The sequence below is a fragment of the Sapajus apella genome, unplaced genomic scaffold, assembly GCF_009761245.1.
Source record: "Sapajus apella isolate SASKATOON/1434 unplaced genomic scaffold, GSC_monkey_1.0 scaffold6, whole genome shotgun sequence".
In the NCBI taxonomy this organism is placed as follows: domain Eukaryota; kingdom Metazoa; phylum Chordata; class Mammalia; order Primates; family Cebidae; genus Sapajus; species Sapajus apella.
Genome location: NW_022436946.1, coordinates 27629218 through 27650957, shown reverse-complemented (window position 1 = coordinate 27650957; position 21740 = coordinate 27629218).

The window sequence follows — 21740 nt, the reverse complement described above, 5'->3', positions numbered from 1 at the left end:
TCCAAATATTTAGCCAAATTAAAAAGCTTTTTATATTACCAGCTTTAACAACCATCAATGTATTCATTTTAAAACTTGTTATATATGAAAAGTTATTTTTATAAGATATTTCGAGGTCTATTGTCACAGTTTCTTCTGTACCTCTTAAATGTATAAGATCAAAGAAAAGTTTTAATGACCTATTTAGGTTCACTTTAATTACTATGTAATAGGAGTTTCATAATTCCAAAAATAAATGTGATCTTTGCCTTCAAGACTGTTTCTTGAAAAATCTTGGTAGATTTTAAAGTATTTTTAAATCTCAATATGGCATTTAGTATTTATTTGTAACATACCTAAAGTGAGAAAATCAATGTTACAAACACTGAAGACAAAAGTAAGTTGACCTACGGAAAATATTAATATCCCACAGCTTTCCATTTAGCACAACTGAAGTTATGAATTTGTGGTGCTAAGAATGCAATAAGATTATCTGGGGAAATTAGCCCAGGTCAAAGAAAAATATTTTTAACAATCCCTGGAAAAGAGAATTTCTCAGCAAATGTGGAAAGATCCTTAAGTCTAAACCAAATGTTTCAAACCATCAAATCTCAAAGTGCTAGAAATGTTGGACCAGGAGGTTATGACTGCTCTTCCAAACTGTAAGAATATAAACACCTCAAGGAGGGATATGTGCTGTGAGTCTCTGCGCTAGAACAGAGTCACATAGCTGTGATTCCTAGGCTTGACTTTTCCTAGATCAAAAGATTAGAAAAGTAGCAGATAAGCAGCAAAATCTCAGACTCAAGGTTAGATTGTTTATAAAACATGGATAGTTAGATTTTAGCTACAAAACTAATGAATTCTTGATTTCTTACTTCCACACACTAGAACTTCGCCTTGAGCAGGTAACCACTAACATTTTGTTATTATTTTTTTCTTTTTTGAGAACTAGTCTGTCCCTGTCACCCAGATTGGAGTGCAACGGCACAATCTTGGCTCACCGCAACCACCGCCTCCCAGGTTCAAGCAATTCTCCTGCCTCAGTCTCCTGAGTAGCTGGGACCACAGGCACACACCACCATGCCCAGCTAATTTTAGTATTTTTAGTAGAGACAGGGTTTCGCTATGTTGGCCAGGCTGGTCTCAAACTCCTGACCTCAGGTGATTCACTTGTCTCGGCCTCCCAAAGTGCTGGGATTACAGCTGTGAACCACCATGCCCAGCCCTCAACCACTAACATTTAACATTAAAAAAAAAAATTATTAAACAGATTTGCCCACCAATGTAATAGAAGAAAAACCTTTATTCTCAATATAGAAGAGGAAAAGTATGTAGCATATACAAAGGAAACTAGATTTTTACCTTTTAAAATATTTTTGTGAAAATATTCCGTCTACTCAATATTGTTGAATCATAGGTTAAAAAACAAAAACACCACTAGGCAGAAGTACTATTTTTAAAAGAATTTTACTGAACAGAAGGCCTCTGACTTTAGGAAATTTTTGAATCTAATTTCAGTCTCTAAATAGATTAAAAGAAACAGATTTGAAGGTGACATAATGTATAAAGGAAAATACCCTCTTACCCTGACAATGGCAAGTGACTACAGTGTCAGATCCTCACCACCCTCTCCCATCCGAGGCTTTGTCCTTTACCACCTTGTGAAGTTTCTCATCTGCCTTACTGAAACCAAGCCAGTACCTCTGAGGACCCTAAACCAAGGTGACTAAACTTAAAAAAGGAATATTTCAGGCCATTCAAATTCCAATGTGCATCTTTTATCCCTTTTAATTCTTTGTCATTGCCTTTTTCCTGGACTTTCCCTTTTTTACTCTCATCACCTAACTACTCTGTGCTGTCTTCATTACTGTTGCACAATTAATTGCTTCTCTTCTCGCTGCTCTCCTCTGGCAACCCCAATTCATGCCACAAAGCCCTCTGGAATCCCTGTTCTCTTACAAGCACTCACCTTCTGAAAGTGGCTTAGTGGCTTCTCTACTTTATTGTCATACACAAAACTTCCTCTCTTACCAAGTCACTCTCTAGTGCCGGGGAGAGGGTGTCACTCTCCCATCCATCAGTCACCTAAGAGCCTGCCGGGGGCATTACCTTTCTCCTATCTTTGGTTTTCTGTCACCTCTAAGTAACAGCTTAGTGTTTTTAGAGTCTCTTGTCTGCTCTTGGACATGTGATCTGCTGACCTCTGAGTAACTCCTTCAGTTCTTTGGGGATTTGTAACTCAGATAATGATCTTGTCTCCACCCCAAGTGCTTTTGTCCTCTTAAATGATCTCAATATCTAGACAGGTGATCCACCCTACACAGTAGCATTATAATTTCTGAACTTTTTAAATTCAGCCACCTTCAAAATACTCTCTGCTTGAGTCACCCACTCCCAGGGCACATCCTTGTCACCACAGGGAATTGTTTCATGTTTGGTTTCTTCCATCCAAAACCTACCTCCTCATCAACCACCATTTCCTTTACCTTCAGTTTCACATATCCTTGCTGACAGCATCTTCTCTTCTCCCACTGAGAAAAACAAAGGTCCTTAAGGCTTTTATTCCATTCCAACCTATTAATCCCTTTCTATTCACTTTTCATTGCCCAGGGTTTATCGCCAAAGCTACTCTAGGCAATACCTCCAAGTCCCTAGTACCCTAACCATTCCAGTGAAACTAACCAGGCAAAACTCAAACCTTGAACAATGCTACAATTCATCTTGTGTGTTCCTACATCTAGATGTTCAGATGCTGCTACAGAAAAATTGCATGACCATATAGCTCATATCTGTCATCTCCAACATCAGCTAGAGCCTTAACTGCCTGACAATCTTGCTATGACATCCCTATCAGTGTGTGTGTGTGTGTGTGTTTATGCATGCATGTGGGTGTGTGTGTGTTTATGCATGCGTGTGTGTGTGTGTGTGTGTGTGTGTGTATCTAGAAGTCCACCTTTATTTGCTCATAGATATGCTAGGTACATGGAAAAGAAATATTTTAATTTGTCGCAATCAAATAGGAATGTTTTTAAAACAATGATGAATATGTAAATAAACTATACCTGCAGTTAATTTTTTTGTTTTGTTTTCAGCTTTTATTTTAGATTCTGGAGGTATATGGTTTGGTATTCAGGTATACTGTGTGATGGTGATGTTCAGGGTACAAATGATCCCATCACCCAAGTACTGAGCATACATAGTACCCATGAGGTAGTTTTTCAACCCCTGTCCTTTCTTGTAGTCTCCAGTATTTATTGTTGCCATCTTTCATCAGTTATTTAGAGTTCATCTATTCTTAATATCATTTATTTATACCTCTAAGTGTAGATGCAAGTTGCCAATCAAGGGTGGTCATTTTTATCATAATATTGCCAAAAATATAATTGATGTATCACTTTTACCAGGTTCTCAGGGAAATAGAGAATTCACAAAATGTTAACTTTTATATAGAAGATGGAAGGTTTTTAATAACTCTCTAGCACAAAATTTTATTGGTATAGTTCTGTGTCCATGTCTATTTTCACACTAGTCCATAATCTCTTGGGGGAAAATAGCTTTTCTAAACTCCCTAGGAGACTAAAAATAATCCAGAACTGAAAGTAGAGTTTAATGTTGTAGATGAGAAAACACTAGTATCACAAAATATACAGTTATAATCTAAATGCTGTGCTCTGATTAAGGAAGCAAATGTATGAGATACATTTTAGTTATTTTTTTTTAAATATGGCTTAATATTTTGAAAGTTTTAATATTTAAATAGGTAATTTAGTTTTTAAAAATGTGTTAAGTTTCTGTGATTGACTGATAACAGCTCCCAAGGATAATCCTATTTACTGATGCCTGGAACCTGTGAATATTAGTTTATATGGCAAAAAAAAAAAATGTGATTCAGTTAAGATATTGAGAAGGAGAGCTTATCCCGTATCATAAAGGTAGGTCCTAAATATAATTACATATATTCTTTTTTTTTTCAATTACATATATTCTTATAAGAAAAAGGTGGATAGAGTTTTGAGAGCGACACACATAGAAGGCGGTGGTGTAAAGATGATGGCAGAGACTGCAGTGGTGTGGCTACAAACCAAGGAATGCCAAGGATTGATGGCAGAACCAGAAGTTAGAAGAGGCATGAAATAGATTCTCTGCCAGAGTTTATGGAGGGAGTGTGTCCTGATGCCATTTTAGTTTCAGATTTCTGGCTACTGAACTGTGAGAGAATGAATTTCCAATGTTTTAAGCCACCCCATTTTTGGCAATTTATTTCAGCAACCGCAGGAAACAAATAGAATATGTTTTGTTATATAATATAGAGCAAATATCACATAGTTGCCTGACACACAGTCTCTTTGTGAGTCTCTAAAAGACACTAAGGTTTTTGTAAATAGTGAGTCTGAGAGGACGAGTGCGTGTTTCCTGACCACAATTAACTCCCATGTTTTTTCAAGGACACTAATATAGAAATACAAATTATAATACAGTATGCTTATATATTAAAAACATACATTAGATCCGTGAAAACACAAAGAGTTAGTAAATGATATGGAGCCAAATAACACATTAGAAAAGGTAACTTTGAAGGTGAGTAACTTAGAAGACGGCTAAGAGTTCATCGAGCAGAGAAAGTAAAGTGTGGCATTGGTGGCCACATAGAATAGCATCTGGGACTCAGAGAATTAAAAAAGCATGATAGGTCCAGAGAATAGTGAGCAGATTAAAATAGTCATACATGATAGGGGAATTGAAAGGATATAAAGTAATGCATTATTCTTTAGACAATGGTAAGTCACAAAAGGTTTTCAGCAAGAGACCAGCATGCCCTGATTTCTGTGTTAAAAGATAGCTCTAAAGCATGTATGTGGAAAATTCACTTAAGCAGAATAATTCATTCCCCTGATGATGCACAAAAAATGAAGTGTTACCTTACTAAGTTGGTTCCAATAGCAGGCAATGAATTTTCATTTGTTTTGGCAATATAGTGGCAAGCTAGTATGCTTAAATTCAACTCCTAGACAGGTTATTAAAATTTCTTTATTTAGCCAGAATAGAATTTTCAGTTCCTTTCATTCCTGAAAGAGTAGGTAGATTCAAGTAGAGGGCCTCAATTTATTACTTGGAAGTTTATTTAAAAGTATTCAAATGGATTTTTTAAGCAGCAGGAATCTGGGAAATGCAGCTTTCCAGAAAGGATTTCTTATATCCTGATTTTTCCCACTTTGAATACTGAGTAATATTCTCCAAAGGCTATTGAGTGTAGAGTAAATTCATTATGGCCTCATGGGTAAGAAATTATTAACTTAATTGAGTCCATGACTTATTCTTCCAGAAAAGAAAAAAGAAATCCTTAAGTGAGAAAACTGTTAAGTACTTCTTAAAGGATAATAAATGTGGGTGTTAAATAATATGAAGAGTAATATTAACATTTTGCTTCTGCTAAGCAGTGGCTAAGTTGTACCAGCAATGATCTTGCAATTCTCACTGTGGAAGTAAAGAAAAGAAAAACTACATCCTAAAGTAGCTACAAGTAAGTGAGCAGAACTTAGAAATAAAAATCTACATTTTTTTAGTTTAATGAATAATGCAGAAATGCCAGACCAAATACACATTTCAAAACCATTTTTTTCATCCAACATAGAGATATTTATTACTTAATGAGCGTATTTTTTAGAACTTCAGTGCTCAAGCCAACCGTTGATGACTGACCAAGAATTTTAAAAGCAATAGTCTTTACTTCTCAGCATTAGTAGCAGCCCACAAAACTTTGAGACCATGTCCCAAGTTATACTTCAAAGACAAATGCTTTTATTTTCAATAATTAAATCAAACCATAGATCTTTGCTGCACTTTTTCCCTTGATCAATAAAGACCAAAGTAAGGCAAAGAGCTGGCAATTATCTGAGAGTACAATGAACACAGTCAAACAAGTCTCTTATTTTTGCCCGAATATTCTAGATTCACCAGTTAACTGCTAACTCTACATTTCATGCTTTGCTTTGCTGACCCTAGCAAGTCTTGCTTCTTTTTTAAATCACCCCAATTGTACATACGGAAAGTTCAGTGAATGGACAAGAAGATAAAACGACTGTTAATGAATTTATCACTATATTTTGTGCCAGTGATAAACCTATTTGTAAAATTCATGATTCTCAATGGATGAGTGAATGGAAAAAATAACAGTATTTGAAAAACAGTATCTACTATCCCAGTCTACGACACACTATAGCATTGGCATGAAGCAGAGAGAAACATCAACAGTCGTTTTGTTCCCAGTCAATAAATCTAACTTTACTGCTGAGTCAAAATTTTACAGCCACAAGGAAACATGTAATACAATAGTAGTGCTTTAATGAAAGATAATGGTGAGGGTGATGATAAATATGCATTGGAAACAGGATGTTGGCCTCAAAACCTACCTGGCAGAACCACTGTCTCCCACCAAAGGCCCACATGCCAAAAATAGCTAGTTTATTCTAACCTTGATCATATTTCTCCTTAATTCATGTAACTGTGTTCATTCCTCTGAGTTTCAATTGTTCATTGCAGGGCTTGTTATGCACAAAGCATGGTAAAAGACATTAAAAAGGTATGTTGAGGGTAGAGATTATGTAGCATGGGGACAGGGGTGAGGATCTCTGAGAACCATTTGCAAGGTTTCCCGTAGGCAGTAGCTCCTGTGGGTGTATGTGCCTGTGTGTGTGAGGAGGAAGAAAGCAGGGGATGAGAGGAAGGTTTATATGATTCCCTGAAAGATTTTTTAAAATATTTCCTTCCTTCCTTCCTTCCTTCCTTCTTTCTTTCCTTCCTTCTTTCCTTCTTTCCTCCCTCCCTCCCTTATTTCTTTTTCTTTCTCTCTTCCTTTCTCCCTCCCTCCCCCCTTCTCTCCCTCCCTTCCTTCTTTCCTTCCCTTCTCTCTCTTTCTTTTTCTCTCTCTCTTTCTTTCTTTTTGACAGAGCCAGGTTTGGATACAGTGGTGCAATCTTGGCTCACAGCAACCTCCACCTCCCATGTTCAAGCGATTCTCCTGCCTCAGCCTCCTGAGTAGCTGGTTACAGGCACGTGCCAACTTGCCTCCTGATTTTTGTATTTTTAGTAGAGATGAGATTTCACCTTGTTGACTAGGATGGTCTCCATCTCTTGACCTCATGATCTGCCCGCTTCAGCCTCCCCAAGTGCTGGGATTACAGGTGTGAGCCACCGCGCCCAGCCTAAAATATTTTCAAGCTAACGTGTGTGTGTGTGTGTGTGTGTGTGTGTGTGTGTGTGTGTACAGTTTTCAATTACTTCTTGTCCTAAGACTTAAAGAGTTTATACATTTAGAATAATCTTGTGAGATTATGAAATTCACACTAGATATAAGACTTGAAAGTTTCAGGACTGTGAGCTCTCAGCAGGCCCATTTATTCTTGCAGAGTCCTAATCATGTTTCTGAAGCAAGTATATTAGGCAATATTAAATTTAAAACTCTCAAAGTAAAAAGAATGTCAAATTCAACATTGGTTGCATTAGGAAAAGATTTACAAAAGAAATAAATTTTGAACTGCATTTTCAAGTTTAAAGATGTATTTTTCAGGAAAAGAAGAGCAAATGAATATTCTAGACAGAGGAAAATACATGCTCAAAGATACAAACATTTGGAATAGCATGGAAATTTTAGAGAAGAGAAAGTAGTTCTGCAAGGCAGTCAGAGTCTAGAGAAGTGAGAGAAGATGAAACATAAGTCAAGCCCCTGCCTCCCACATGGCAAAAGCCCAATCTTGGATTCCTGTCCTGATTCTACGCTCCCTTCCTCTGTGTACATTTCAAACATGTTCCTCAAATCTTTATCCCTAAATGCTTACCTCTCACTCTTGCTGATCCCGTACCTCCACGCAGCATGTTTACTAGAAAAAGGCACTAGTTTGGAACTGGACAGAACTGGGTGTGAATCACTGTTGACTAAAGTAGTAGCGGTGTGGCTTCAAAAAAGTTACCAAATCTTTGTCTAAGTTTCTTTCCTTATAAAATGGAAAAAATAATGCTTTTACAGTTGTGTTATTCTAAACATTTAATGAATGTCTCTTGAAAATATATAATATGTATTTATGACTTTAAAACAAAGTTAACTGTTCTTTTCCACTACTATGAGAAAGCTCTAGAAAGAAAAAAAATCATGTCTTTCAAAAAGCAGATCATCCTCATGTGAATTCCAGCTTCTTCACATACCAACTATGTGATCTTGGGCTTAACTCTCTGATGCTCTGTTTTCTTTTTTTTTCTTTTTTTCTTTTTTTTTTTTTTGAGACGGAGTTTTGCTCTTGTTACCCAGGCTGGAGTGCAATGGTGCGATCTCGGCTCACCACAATCTCCGTCTCCTGGGTTCAGGCAATTCTGCCTCAGCCTCCTGAGTAGCTGGGATTACAGGCACGCGCCACCATGCCCAGCTAATTTCTTTTTGTAGTTTTAGTAGAGACGGGGTTTCACCGTGTTGACCAGGATGGCCTCGATCTCTTGACCTCGTGATCCGCCCGCCTCGGCCTCCCAAAGTGCTGGGATTACAGGCTTGAGCCACCGCGCCCGGCCCCTGTTTTCTTATTAATAAAAGAGAAATAAATAAATGCAATCTCAGAAAGTTGTATGGATTAGATATAATGCATTAGGTTGGTACAAAGGTAATTGTGGTTTTGGCCATTAAAAGTAACGGCCAAAGCAGTAAAATTAGATTAAAAGTAACAGCCAAAACCGCAAGTACTTTTACACCAACCTAATACCTCTCCCGTTGTCTGGCAGCTGTGGTTTCTCTTCTGAATACTCCCTCAACACCTATGAGAATATGCTGACAACTGCACTTAACTTTTCTATTTAGCCATGACCAATCTCTTAAGTAGAGTTGATTACATCACCATCTTCATCTCACACTCAACACCCTTCATGTCCAGGCAGTCACTAGCTATTACTTCTTTCCTCTATATTAAGGACTGTTAACACCCAACAATATTCTAAGAGTCAGATAGTAAACAGAAGAAAAAACTGATGAGATTCACATTATAGCTCTTCCTCGCACTGACTAGAAAATAAAATTTTTATATATATTACACTAATAATAACTATGGTGAAGAGTTCAGTCCACTGAACATTTATATTTAAGGACATAATATGGATCAATTATTTTTTAAAAATCGCAAAATCCTGAATCAAGATTGCAGTCTAGTGAAAGGAAAGGAAGGATCCCATGTACCAAGCAAAATACATAGCACATAATTAATGTTATTCTTATCATTTATCTTTGCAAATTAGGTAGGTATCAGCATTCTCATTTCTTTACAAATGTAACTGAGTCTTGCAGTAGTTAACTTGTCCAAGATCTTCAAAAAATAGAGATAGAGTTCTCTTCAAATAATTGTTATACTTACTTTAAATTATCAGTTGGCTATTACATCAGTCTGCAGCTCTCTCCTGTGTAATAGCATAACACATTTACATATGTTGTATTAAACGCCCTCCAGCTTTAAAAACATTTTATTTTTCATTAAAGAAAACATCCTATTATCTCCTGAATTTCATAGCTTAGTAACATGACATTGAAAGTCAAGATAATCTGTAGTAGAAAATAGCGTCTAGCTCCTGCAGCAATTTAGGAGTGTGTTCAACCTGTCTTATTTATAATGGTCAGAATAGCATAGGAAGCAAATTTCAATTGTGTAAAATGGAATCCGATCTGTTTCTAGCCTTGGGTCCAACATGTCATTAATGTGTCTGGGTTTCTGTAAATGTGATAGCTCCAATATTTTAATAGGCCAAGAAAGTCTTTTGAAACCTTGTAGCAATATTCAAATAATTAATTTATATACAAAAAGCTTTAATGTAATATCTGAACAAAATATCAAATCTATGAGTTAACATATAAGTAACAGAGTCTTAGAATAGCATATGTCACCATTGCCACAAATGTCTGTCATGTTTTTGGCCATCAAAGTTTAAATAGCAGATTCTATGTGCCATGATTATATTAGAAATGTTGAAAAAGGGCATTTTATAATATTGCTTTTAGACAGAATAAATTCATAAACATGGTATCAGTGGAGAGTGACATCATAAATCTACTTATGAGAAAGCAGTAATTAAGAGAAACATGAAATAAGTGAAATTATCCTCTTCTATATTGTTCTTTTAATTGAAGCTTCTAACATGGTTCCAATCAATGGGAAGATTTTTGTAAACTCTACCTTTATAAGTCTGATTAGGATTTTTTTAATCTCACAAAACAACAAAAGTGAAATCTGTTAAATAATATAATTCTTTTCTCTAAGTTATTTTTTCAAATTCTCTGCCAAAGCAAACACATGGTACGTGTTAGTCAGCCGGGTCTGCATCAAGTCATCAGTTGCATGAACTGCACTGATTTTGTTGCCAAACCTATTACACTAAATCCCACTGTTTTTAAAATGTAACTCCAAACATCCTTGTAAGCTGAAGAACATTCTAAATGCAGCTTAGATGTACAATATTTTTAAGTTTCTTTTTTTAGCAGCCTTTGGGAATATTCCTCTTGGATAGAGCCCACATTCTAAATTCTTTAGGTACCTACTAACAGGAAAGTAAAATATAGACCTTTGTCTTCTGGCACGAAGTATAGACAAAGGAAAAAGCTCATTTTCTTTATTTTTCTTAAGATTTTATTGAATAATTTCTGAAAGCAATAGGAGCTGTTAGAATAGTTTGACAATCATTATTAGATGGTTGGAATATAGGATTTCAATGCACATTTAATGTACATTTTATTCTTTCTCCTACAGACCCATGTCACTGAAAAAAGTCACTCTCTCACAAAATAGAAAGTACTCATTTGTCTTACTTTTAACCTCACATAAAAAATATAGCATTTATTGCTGTCTCTGTCTTTCAAAGATAAGGTTGATAGTGATGATTACCATCTCTTTGTTTCTGAAGGAAAAAGATCTAGAGGAGAACAGTAGCTCTTTCTATGAATAGATACAAGTTTTTATTAGAGCAACAAAAATGCAATCATTTAACAGCCATGATGGGAGTTGACTACAATTTCCAAAAGCTTGTGTTCACAGTTTATGCATATTCTTTTTTTAATTTAAATGCTAAAATGAGGAAGTTTCCAATTAAGGATACCTAAGGTTTGCCTACCTAATTTGGATATCATATACAGTTATGTGACACTTCACAATAAAGATACGTTCTGAGAAAGGCATCATTAGGTGATTTGATTTCATCATTATGCAAAATAGAGTATACTTACACAAACCTAGAGGGGAGATCCTACCACACAATTAGGCTACATGGTTCAGCCTATTGCTTCTAGACTACAAACCTACATAGCATGTTACTGTAGTGAATACTGCTGGCAATTGTAATACAGTAGTAAGGATTTGTGTCTTTAAACATATCTACCTAGAAAAAATACAGTAAAAATATGGTATAAAAGATAAAATATGGTACACCTGTATAGGGCCCTTGTCATGAATGGAGCTTACAGGACTGGAAGCTGCTTTGGGTGAGTCGGTGATGAGTGGTGAGTGAATTTAAAGGCCTAGGATGTTATCGTACCCTGCTATAGACTTTGTAAACACTGTACCCTTAGGCTACCCTAGATTTATTTTTTAAATTTTCTTTCTTCAATAACATATTAAATTTAGCTTACTGTAACTATTTTACTTTAAAATTTTTTGTTAGTTTTTTGCCTCTTGTAATAACACTTAGGTTAAAAAAAACTTATGGTATAGCTAGACAAAACTATTGTCTTTATTTCTTATTCTGTAAGCTTTGTTCTGTTATATATAACAAAAGAAAATACTTTTGTATACACACACTCATATATATACACACACATATATATACAAGTGTGTATATATATATATATATATATATATATATATCTACATATAAAACTTTTAAAACTGTTTTGTTAAAAACTAAGACACATGCACACACATTAGCCTAGGGCTACATAGGGTCAGGAGCATCCATATTGTCTTCCACCTCCACGTCTTGTCCCATTGGAAAGTCTTCAGGGGCAAAAACAGGCATGGAGATGTTATTCCATATATTTATAAGATGGTGGTCCCATAAGATTGTAATTGAGCTGAAGAATTCCTATTGTCTAGGGATGTTATAGTCCAATGTATTACTCATATGTATATATGTATAAAAACCCCTCAAATAACATATTATATGTAGCACAGTAAATATAAACCAGTAACATAGTTAGTTGTTTGTGCTATATGACTGGCAGCACAGTAGTTTTCTTTATACCAGCATCACCGCAAACACGTGAGGAATGGAATGCTTTGCACTACAACATCCCTAAGCAGTAGGAATTTTTCAGCTTTATTATAGTCTTATGGGACCACCATCCTATACCTGTCCATCACTGATCAAAATGTCATTATGTTGTAGCTACATCTCTCCCATAGTTTGCCAAATAGGAGGGAGTGTTAGAGGTCATTTCCTTCTGCCACCCACAGCTTGGCAAGCAAAAGTGCTATAGTTCTTTCACTCCCTGTTTGGCAAGTTCTAGGTTCTTGACCTGCAACCAAGAGGAATAAGGTACGCAGACACTGGAAAGTGAGTAAGGCAGAGTAGAATTTTATTGAGCATCGGAAGTAAGCTCTCAGCATGAAGAGGTGACGCTAATGTGGGTAGCCACCTGTGAAGCAGAGTCTGGGGTTTTTTATGGGAGTGGAGTAGGGGAGTCAGTGCTAATCGGTCCATGAATGGTCTTGGAAAAAGCATAATTCGATTGGTTAAAAGGCATCATTCAGAAGGAACCAGTCAAAAGAGAGTGGGTAAGATGAGGATAGAAGTTCTCACTTTGGTCATGGACTTTATCTGGGACTGACAATTTGGTTTTCAGGCTTTAGACTGTCCTTGGCTTGAAGGTTGGGTTTCAAAGGGAACCTGTCCCTGTCTGCCTAGGAATTTGTCTGTTTCCTGTCTCTATCAATTAAGTGGTACACAACTGTAATTCAATGTCACATCATATAAAAACATTCATTCTTAGCCAATGATTGAGAACATCAGAAGAAAACATCCACCAACAACCACAAGATTCCCCATACACTTGAGTCTTGCCCCATCTACTCTGTCTTCCCTCTGTTTAAAATGGCTGAACTGTTTATCTTTGGTCCCAGAAACGCCGACCTCTCCGCATGCATTCTAATTTCATCTACTCTCTCCAACACAAGAACGTTGATTCAACATTTCTCACTTTTTTCTCCTACATTATCAATTTTTCTAACTCTTTTGGATTTTCCATCAATATATACAAATATTGATTATTTCCATATAAAAATATCTCCTTAGGAACTTCGCGAAGCATGCACAAGTTTCAACAGCCGAATTGACCAAGCAGAAGAAAGCATATCAGAGGTCGAAGATCAACTCAATGAAATAAAATGAGAAGGCATGATTAGAGAAAAAAGGGTAAAAAGGAATGAACAAAGTCTCCAAGAAATGTGGGACTATGTGAAAAGACCTAATGTATGTTTGATAGGTGTACCTGAATGCAACGGAGAGAATGAATCCAAGCTGGAAAATACTCTTCAGGATATTATCCAGGAAAATTTCCCCAACCTAGCAAGGCAGGCCAATATTCAAGTCCAGGAAATACAAAGAACGCCACAAAGATATTCTTCACGAAGAACAACCCCAAGGCACATAATCATCAGACTCACCAGGGTTGAAATGAAGGAGAAAATACTAAGGGCAGCCAGAGAGAAAGGTCGGGTTACCCACAAAGGGAAGCCCATCAGACTCACAGCAGATCTCTCAGCAGAAACCCTACAAGCCAGAAGAGAGTGGGGGCCAATATTCAACATCCTTAAAGAAAAGAACTTTCAACCCAGAATCTCCTATCCAGCCAAACTAAGCTTCATAAGTGAAGGAAAAATAAAATCCTTTGCGAACAAGCAAGTACTCAGAGATTTCATCACCTCCAGGCCTGCTTTACAAGACCTCCTGAAAGAGGCTCTACACATATAAAGGAACAACCAGTACCAGCCACTCCAAAAACATGCCAAATGGCAAAGAGCATCAACAAAATGAAGAACCTACATCAACTAATGGGCAAAAGAGACAGCACCAAAATGGCAGTATCAAATTCACACATAACAATATTAACCCTAAATGTAGATGGACTAAATGCCCCAATCAAAAGACACAGACTGGCAAATTGGATAAAAAGACAAAACCCATCGGTGTGCTGTATCCAGGAAACCCATCTCACATGCAAGTATACACAAAGGCTCAAAATAAAGGGATGGAGAAAGATTTACCAAGCAAATGGAGAGCAAAAAAAAAGCAGGAGTTGCAATTCTCATCTTTGATAAAATAGACTTTAAAGCAACAAAGATCAAAGAGACAAAGAGGGACATTACACAATGGTAAAAGGATCAATGCAACAAGAAGAGCTAAAGATCCTAAATATATATGCACCCAATACAGGAGCACCCAGATACATAAGGCAAGTTCTTAATGACTTACAAAGAGACTTAGACTCCCACACAATTATAGTGGGAGACTTTAACACCCCATTGTCAATATTAGACAGATCAACCAGACAGAAAATTAACAAGGATATCCAAGACTTGAACTCAGACCTGGACCAAGCTAACCTAATAGACATTTACAGAACTCTCCACCCCAAATCCACAGAATATACATTCTTCTCAGCACCACATCACACCTACTCCAAAATTGACCACATAATCGGGAGTAAATCACTCCCTCCTCAGCACATGCAAAAGAACGGAAATCATAACAAACAGTCCCTCAGACCACAATGCAATCAAGTTAGATCTCAGAATTCAAAAACTAACTCAGAACCGCACAGATTCATGGAAACTGAACAACTTGCTCTTGAATGTTGATTGGATAAACAATGAAAAGAAGACAGAAATAAAGATGTTCTTCGAAACCAATGAGAATGAAGACACAACATACCAGAATCTCTGGGACACATTTAAAGCAGAGTCTCTAGAGGAAAATACATAGCAATAAGTGCCCACATGAGAAGCAAGGAGAGATCAAAAATTGACACCATATCGTCAAAATTGAAAGAGCTAGAGGAGCAAGATCAAAAAAACTAAAAACCTCGCAGAAGACAAGAAATAGCTAAGATCAGAGCAGAACTGAAGGAGATAGAGACACAAAAAACCCTTCAAAAAATCAATAAATCCAGGAGCTGGTTTTTTGAAAAGATCAACAAAATAGACAGATCACTAGCCAGATTAATAAAAAAGAAAAGAGAGAATAACCAAATTGATGCAATAAAAAACAATAAAAGGGATATCACCACAGATTCCACAGAAATTCAAACCATCATCAGAGATTATTACCAACAACCCTATGCACATAAACTAATAAATGTGGAAGAAATGGATAAATTCCTGGACACTTGCCTCCTCCCAAGCCTAAACCAGGAAGAAGCCGAAACCCTGAACAGACCCATAACAAGGTCTGAGGTTGAGGCAGCAATTAAGAGCTTACCACCCAAAAAAAGCCCAGGTCTAGATGAGTTCACAACCGAATTCTACCAGACATACAAAGAGGAGCTGGTACCATTCCTTCTGAAAATATTCCAAACAATCCAAAAAGAGGGAATCCTTCCCAAATCATTTTATGAGACCAACATCACCCTGATACCAAACCCTGGCAGAGACTCAACAAGAAAAGAAAACTTCAGGCCAATATCCATGATGAACATAGATGTAAAAATCTTCGATAAAATACAAGCAAGCCGATTGCAACAGCACATCAAAAAGCTTATCCACCATGATCAAGTAGGCTTCATCCCGGGGATGCAAGGCTGGATCAACATACGCAAGTCTATAAACATAATACACCACATAAACAGAACCAAAGACAAAAACCACGAATATCTCGATGCAGAGAAGGCCTTTAACAAAATTCAATAGCCCTTTATGCTAAAAACCCTCAATAAGCTAGGTATTGACAGAAAGTATTTCAAAATAATAAAAGCTATTTATGACAAATCAACAGCCAATATCATACTGAATGGGCAAAAATTGGAAGCATTCCCTTTGAAATCTGGCACTAGGCAAGGATGCCCTCTCTCACCATTCCTATTGAATATAGTTCTGGAAGTTGTAGCCAGAGCAATCAGGCAAGAAAAAGAAATAAAGGGTATTCAAATAGGAAAGGAGGAAGTCAAATTGTCTCTATTTGCAGATGACATGATTGTATATCTAGAAGACCCCATTGTCTCAGCCAAAAATCTCCTGAAACTGATAAGCAACTTCAGCAAAGTCTCAGGATACAAAATCGATGTGCAAAAATCACATGCATTCCTATACACCAATAACAGACTTAAAGAGAGCCATATCAAGAACGAACTGCCATTCACAATTGCCACAAAGAGAATAAAATACCTAGGAATACAACTAACAAGGAACGTAAAGTATCTCTTCAAGGAGCACTACAAGACACTGCTCAACGAAACAAGAGAGGACACAAACAGTTGGAGAAACATTCCATGTTCATGGTTAGGAAGAATCAATATCGTGAAAATGGCCATACTGCCCAAAGTAATTTCCAGATTCAATGCTATCCCCATCAAGCTACCAATGACCTTCTTCATAGAACTGGAAAAAAACACCTTAAACTTCATATGGAACCAAAAGAGAGCCAGCATAGCCAAGTCAATTCTAAGCAAACAGAACAAAGCAGGAGGCATCACATTATCGGACTTCAAACTATACTACAAGGCTACAGTAATCAAAACAGCATGGTACTGGTACCAAAACAGAGATATAGACCAATGGAAAAGAACAGAGGCCTTGGAGGCAACACAACATATCTACAACCATCTGATCTTTGACAAACCTGACAAAAACAAGCAATGGGGAAAGGATTCCCTGTTTAATAATTGGTGTTGGGAAAACTGGCTAGCCATGTGCAGAAAGCAGAAACTGGACCCCTTCCTGACACCTTATACTAAAATTAACTCCAGATGGATTAAAGACTTAAATATAAGACCTATACCATAAAAACCCTAGAAGAAAATCTAGGCAAAACCATTCAGGACATAGGCGTAGGCAAGGACTTCATGACTAAAACACCAAAAGCATTGGCAACAAAAGCCTAAATAGACACATGGGACCTAATCAAACTCCACAGCTTCTCCACGGCAAAAGAAACAGTCATTAGAGTGAATTGGCAACCAACAGAATGGGAAAAAATGTTTGCAGTTTACCCATCTGACAAAGGGCTGATATCCAGAATTTACAAAGAACTAAAACAGATTTACAAGAAAAAAAACAAGCCCATTCAAAAGTGGGCAAAGGATATGAACAGATACTTTACAAAAGAAGACATACATGAGGCCAACAAACATATGAAAAAATGCTCATCATCACTGGTCATCAGAGAAATGCAAATCAAAACTACATTGAGATACCATGTCACGCCAGTTAGAAGGGCAATCATTAAAAAATCCGGAGACAACAGATGCTGAAGAGGATGTGGAGAAATAGGAACACTTTTGCACTGTTGGTGGGTGTGAAAATTAGTTCAACCATTGTGGAAGACAGTGTGGTGATTCCTCAAGGACCTAGAAATAGATATTCCATTTGAGCCAGCAATCCCATTACTGAGTATATATCCAAAGGATTATAAATCTTTCTACTATAAGGACACGTGCACACGAATGTTCATTGCAGCACTGTTTACAATAGCAAAGACCTGGAAACAACCCAAATGCACATCAATGATAGACTGGACAGGGAAAATGTGGCACATATACACCATGGAATATTATGCAGCCATAAAAAACGATGAGTTTGGGTCCTTTGTAGGGACATGGATGAACCTGGGAACCATCATTCTCAGCAAACTGACAGAAGAGCAGAAGATCAAACACTGCATGTTCTCACTCACAGGCGGGTGTTGAACAATGAGAACACATGGACACAGGGAGGGGAGCACTACACACTGGGGTCAGTTGGGGGGAAATAGGGGAGGGACAGCAGGGGGAGGGGAGCTGGGGAGAGATAGCATGGGGAGATGTGCTAGATGTGGATGATGGGGAGGAAGGCAGCAGATCACACTGCCACGTGTGTGCCTATGCAACAATCTTGCATGTTCTTCACATGTACCCCAAAACCTAAAATGCAATAAAATTAAAAAATATATATATCTCCTTAGTAACTCAATTCTGTCTCTAGTAAACACTCCATGTACCTTCTTTTCTACAGAAGTAAAACTCCTCAAAAATTGGCTCTTCATATTCTCTCTTGAAGCCACTATACTGGAGATTTTCTTCTACCACACCACTGAAACCATTTTTTTTGAGGTTGCCAGTGACCTTCATACTGGTAAACCCAATGGTCAATTTTCATTTCTCATATTACTTGACTCCTTCCTCAGTGGCATTTTATACAGTTGATCACACCCTCCACCTGTAGACACATTCTTTGATTTCAGCTTACCACAATCCTGGTTGAGCTCCCTTACTAACCATACTTTATCTTCCTTTGATATTTCCCCTTTTATCTTCCCAACAACTTCTGAATGTTGAAATACCCAATGGTTTAATTCTTTTAGCTCTTTTATATGCTTACCCATTTCCTTTCATTCAGTCTTTTCTATGCATGGATGTCTCCCAATGTAGTCCGAATCTCTCCCCTAAACCTCAGGCCCAGTTACACATCGTATCTCCACCTGGATGTTCGAGACACGTTGGGATTTTATATTCAAAGCTAAACTCCTGATGTTTAACCTCCCTCCAAATCTTCTCTTACCCATCTCAAATAAGGGCAATTCCATCCTTTCAGTTGGTTACAAAATATTTTGCCATCCTTTACAACATTTTTTCTCTTAACTCACATTGAATCTAGAGAGAATCCGATTAGCTCTACATTCAAAATATATCCAAAACCCAGTGAATTCCCACTACCTCCTCCATACTTAATATCCCAAAGCCTCTTCATTATTGCCAATAACCTCCTCAGTGGTTTCTCTGCCTCCACTCTTTCTCCCCTTTAACCTTTTCTCAATATTGATAAAATTAGGTCAGATCATGACACTATTCCCAAATGGCCTCTCATTTAAGAGACAAAAGGCCATTTAAGAGCAATGGGTACAAGGTCCTCTGCAATCTGGCTACCTTTGCCTTTCTAAACTCATCTTCTAAAATCCCACTTATTTACTCTGTTCTGGTTATACCGTCCTTCTTGATGTGCTTTGAACTTGCCAGGCATTCTCCCACCTCACAGCCTCACACATGCTTTGTCCTCTCCTTGAATCATTACTCTGTATCTCATGGCAGGCTTCCTTCAACTCCTTCAGGTATAACACATGTATTACCTTCTCAGAGTGGTCTTCCCTGAATATACTCTATATAATTGCAGTTCTTCCTCTCAACACCATCTATCCCCTTTCCCTGGTTTCTCTTTGGCACCCATCAAAATCTAACATACTATATATTTTATTTAGTTAGTTTAATTTCTTTCTTACCCCATTTGCAAACTTCAGGAGGGCAGTGTTTTTTCGGTGTATTTTGTTCATTACTGTAGACCCACTGCCTAGAAAGTTGTTCCACACATTTTAAGTACTCAACAAGTATTTGTAGAATCACTCCGTAAGTGAGGAGTGAAGTCCCATGATAATTAACATCACAGATTTTGGAGTCAGAGAGACCTGTATATGAATCCTGCCTCTGCCTCTTACTAAGTAAATTATCTTGAATAATTCCTTTTTCTGAGCCCTAGTTTCCTCACTATAATATGAATTTAAGACAGGTGCAGGGCAGGGGTAGTGTGCCTGTAGCTCCGGCTACTTGGGCAGCTGAGATAGGAGGATCACTTCAGTTCAGGAGTTCAAGACCATCCTGGGTAACATAGTGAGACTCCCCTCCATCTCTAATTTTAAAAATAATACTAATAAAATAAAATGAATATGATAGTGCCTAGCACTCTAATTTTTTATACAGTTGAAAGAAAATAATAAAGCATAAGCAAAATAAAACAGGAAAATGTTTTATTTGCATTGAGACTCATACTGACCATCAATAGAGAATTAAAAGATTTTCCAAATATATGTATAGCCTGTTAACTACCAAGTTAATTAATTTAATCAATTTAATTTTACCCAAAATTATTTTTCACAAAATCCTGCTATTTTATACTAATAAAATACTAAATAATTTGATATTAATTAAAAGACAAGAAAATTATGGTACATGTTCTTCATCAGTTTTTAATTGTATATTCTAATTTTCTAAAAAGTATTTTAAATATACTTTCCATAAAGATGCTATGTTTTAAGATATAACATTCAATGAAAGCATTTTAAATATTAAAATAAATTATGATCATGACACTTATAAGCTTTATTTTAAAATTGATCTTCATTTTATCTAATGGTCCTCAGCCATTGAGCTTACAGTAGAAATTGATCTACCATTTTGCCTCTTATCCCAACATAGAATTTCTCTGCTAATCCACGTTCATTTGCAAGGTAAAGAGGATGCAGTTGACAAAATCCAATATTGGCTCCATTTTGAGAGACATGGAATTTTATTATCAGTGGATTTCTCTGTTTGCTTAGTGTTCAGTCTCCAAGGTGATTATCACCAACCCAAAATCCAGGAAAATGAAAAATAACCTTTTTCTGTCCTCGACCCCAAAAAGATGAAGGCCTCTTGATCTAATCTACTCCTCTTATTAGAGAAATAGAGAAGTGAAGCACAGATACTCCAAGTAGTTCAGGTTCACAAAGAAAGTTATTAAAAAATTAGACCTTGAATTCATTTTGCCAAATGGCCAATCCCTATTTTGAAACCTTTTTCATATTTTAGTCTCAATGAGCCTTACTCTAGAGTTAAACATCTTAACTGTGACATTTTCCTTTCTTACCTTAACATACATATGTGCGATTCTAACAAACATTTTACATTTGTTGAATATAGTGAATGGAACCTTCCATTTGTCACTAAATTTTGTTTTCAGGCTATCATAGGTTTATGTTATTGGTACAGAAAAAATTTGGGAGAAATGCAAATGCACTTCAATTGTTAACTTTTTAATTTCCTTTTTAAATTGCAATGTAAAAATAAGTTGAATGTCTAACAATTAGTAGTTTGAATTTTTATTGATAATTCTTACTTTTTATGAAGTGTCTTATAATTGCCAACCATTTTTATAATAGCAAGAAAACTTGCTCTGCACCACATCTCAACAACACAACATGAATTTGAGCAGAGGTTTAACTGCAAAGTTCTTTCTATTAACTGTGCTAACACATGAATTAACTGCATACCATGAAGAGCACTATATACTTTCTATATGAAGAAAGCTTTAAAATGCAATCAAATGTATTAATTTATCCCTTCTATTTGTGCATCAAAACATTTCATTTCATAGCTCTTATCTAAACAGGGTTGTTCCAAGATTTTTGGTTCAGGTTATTTTGAATGATATCATTAATTTGAAAGAGATGTCTTCAAAAAATGTAATTGTAACTTTTTCTTTAAAAGTATATAATCTTTGTAGTTATAATAATTTTTATTCCTAGCAAAACAGTTTGCTGATAACTAATGCTACCATGCTTACAAGCTGCTACCTCCATGTCAAAGGACAATTGTATTCAGCAATAGCACCTTTATGGTTTAGGATGTGTGACATTCCATTTCTAGTCACACTGAGACTGGTGCAGTAACCATACTAATATTGACTAACTAAAATTGACTCCGTTTCAAATGAAGTTTGTAATGTGGAATGATTTGGTGAACATTGTAA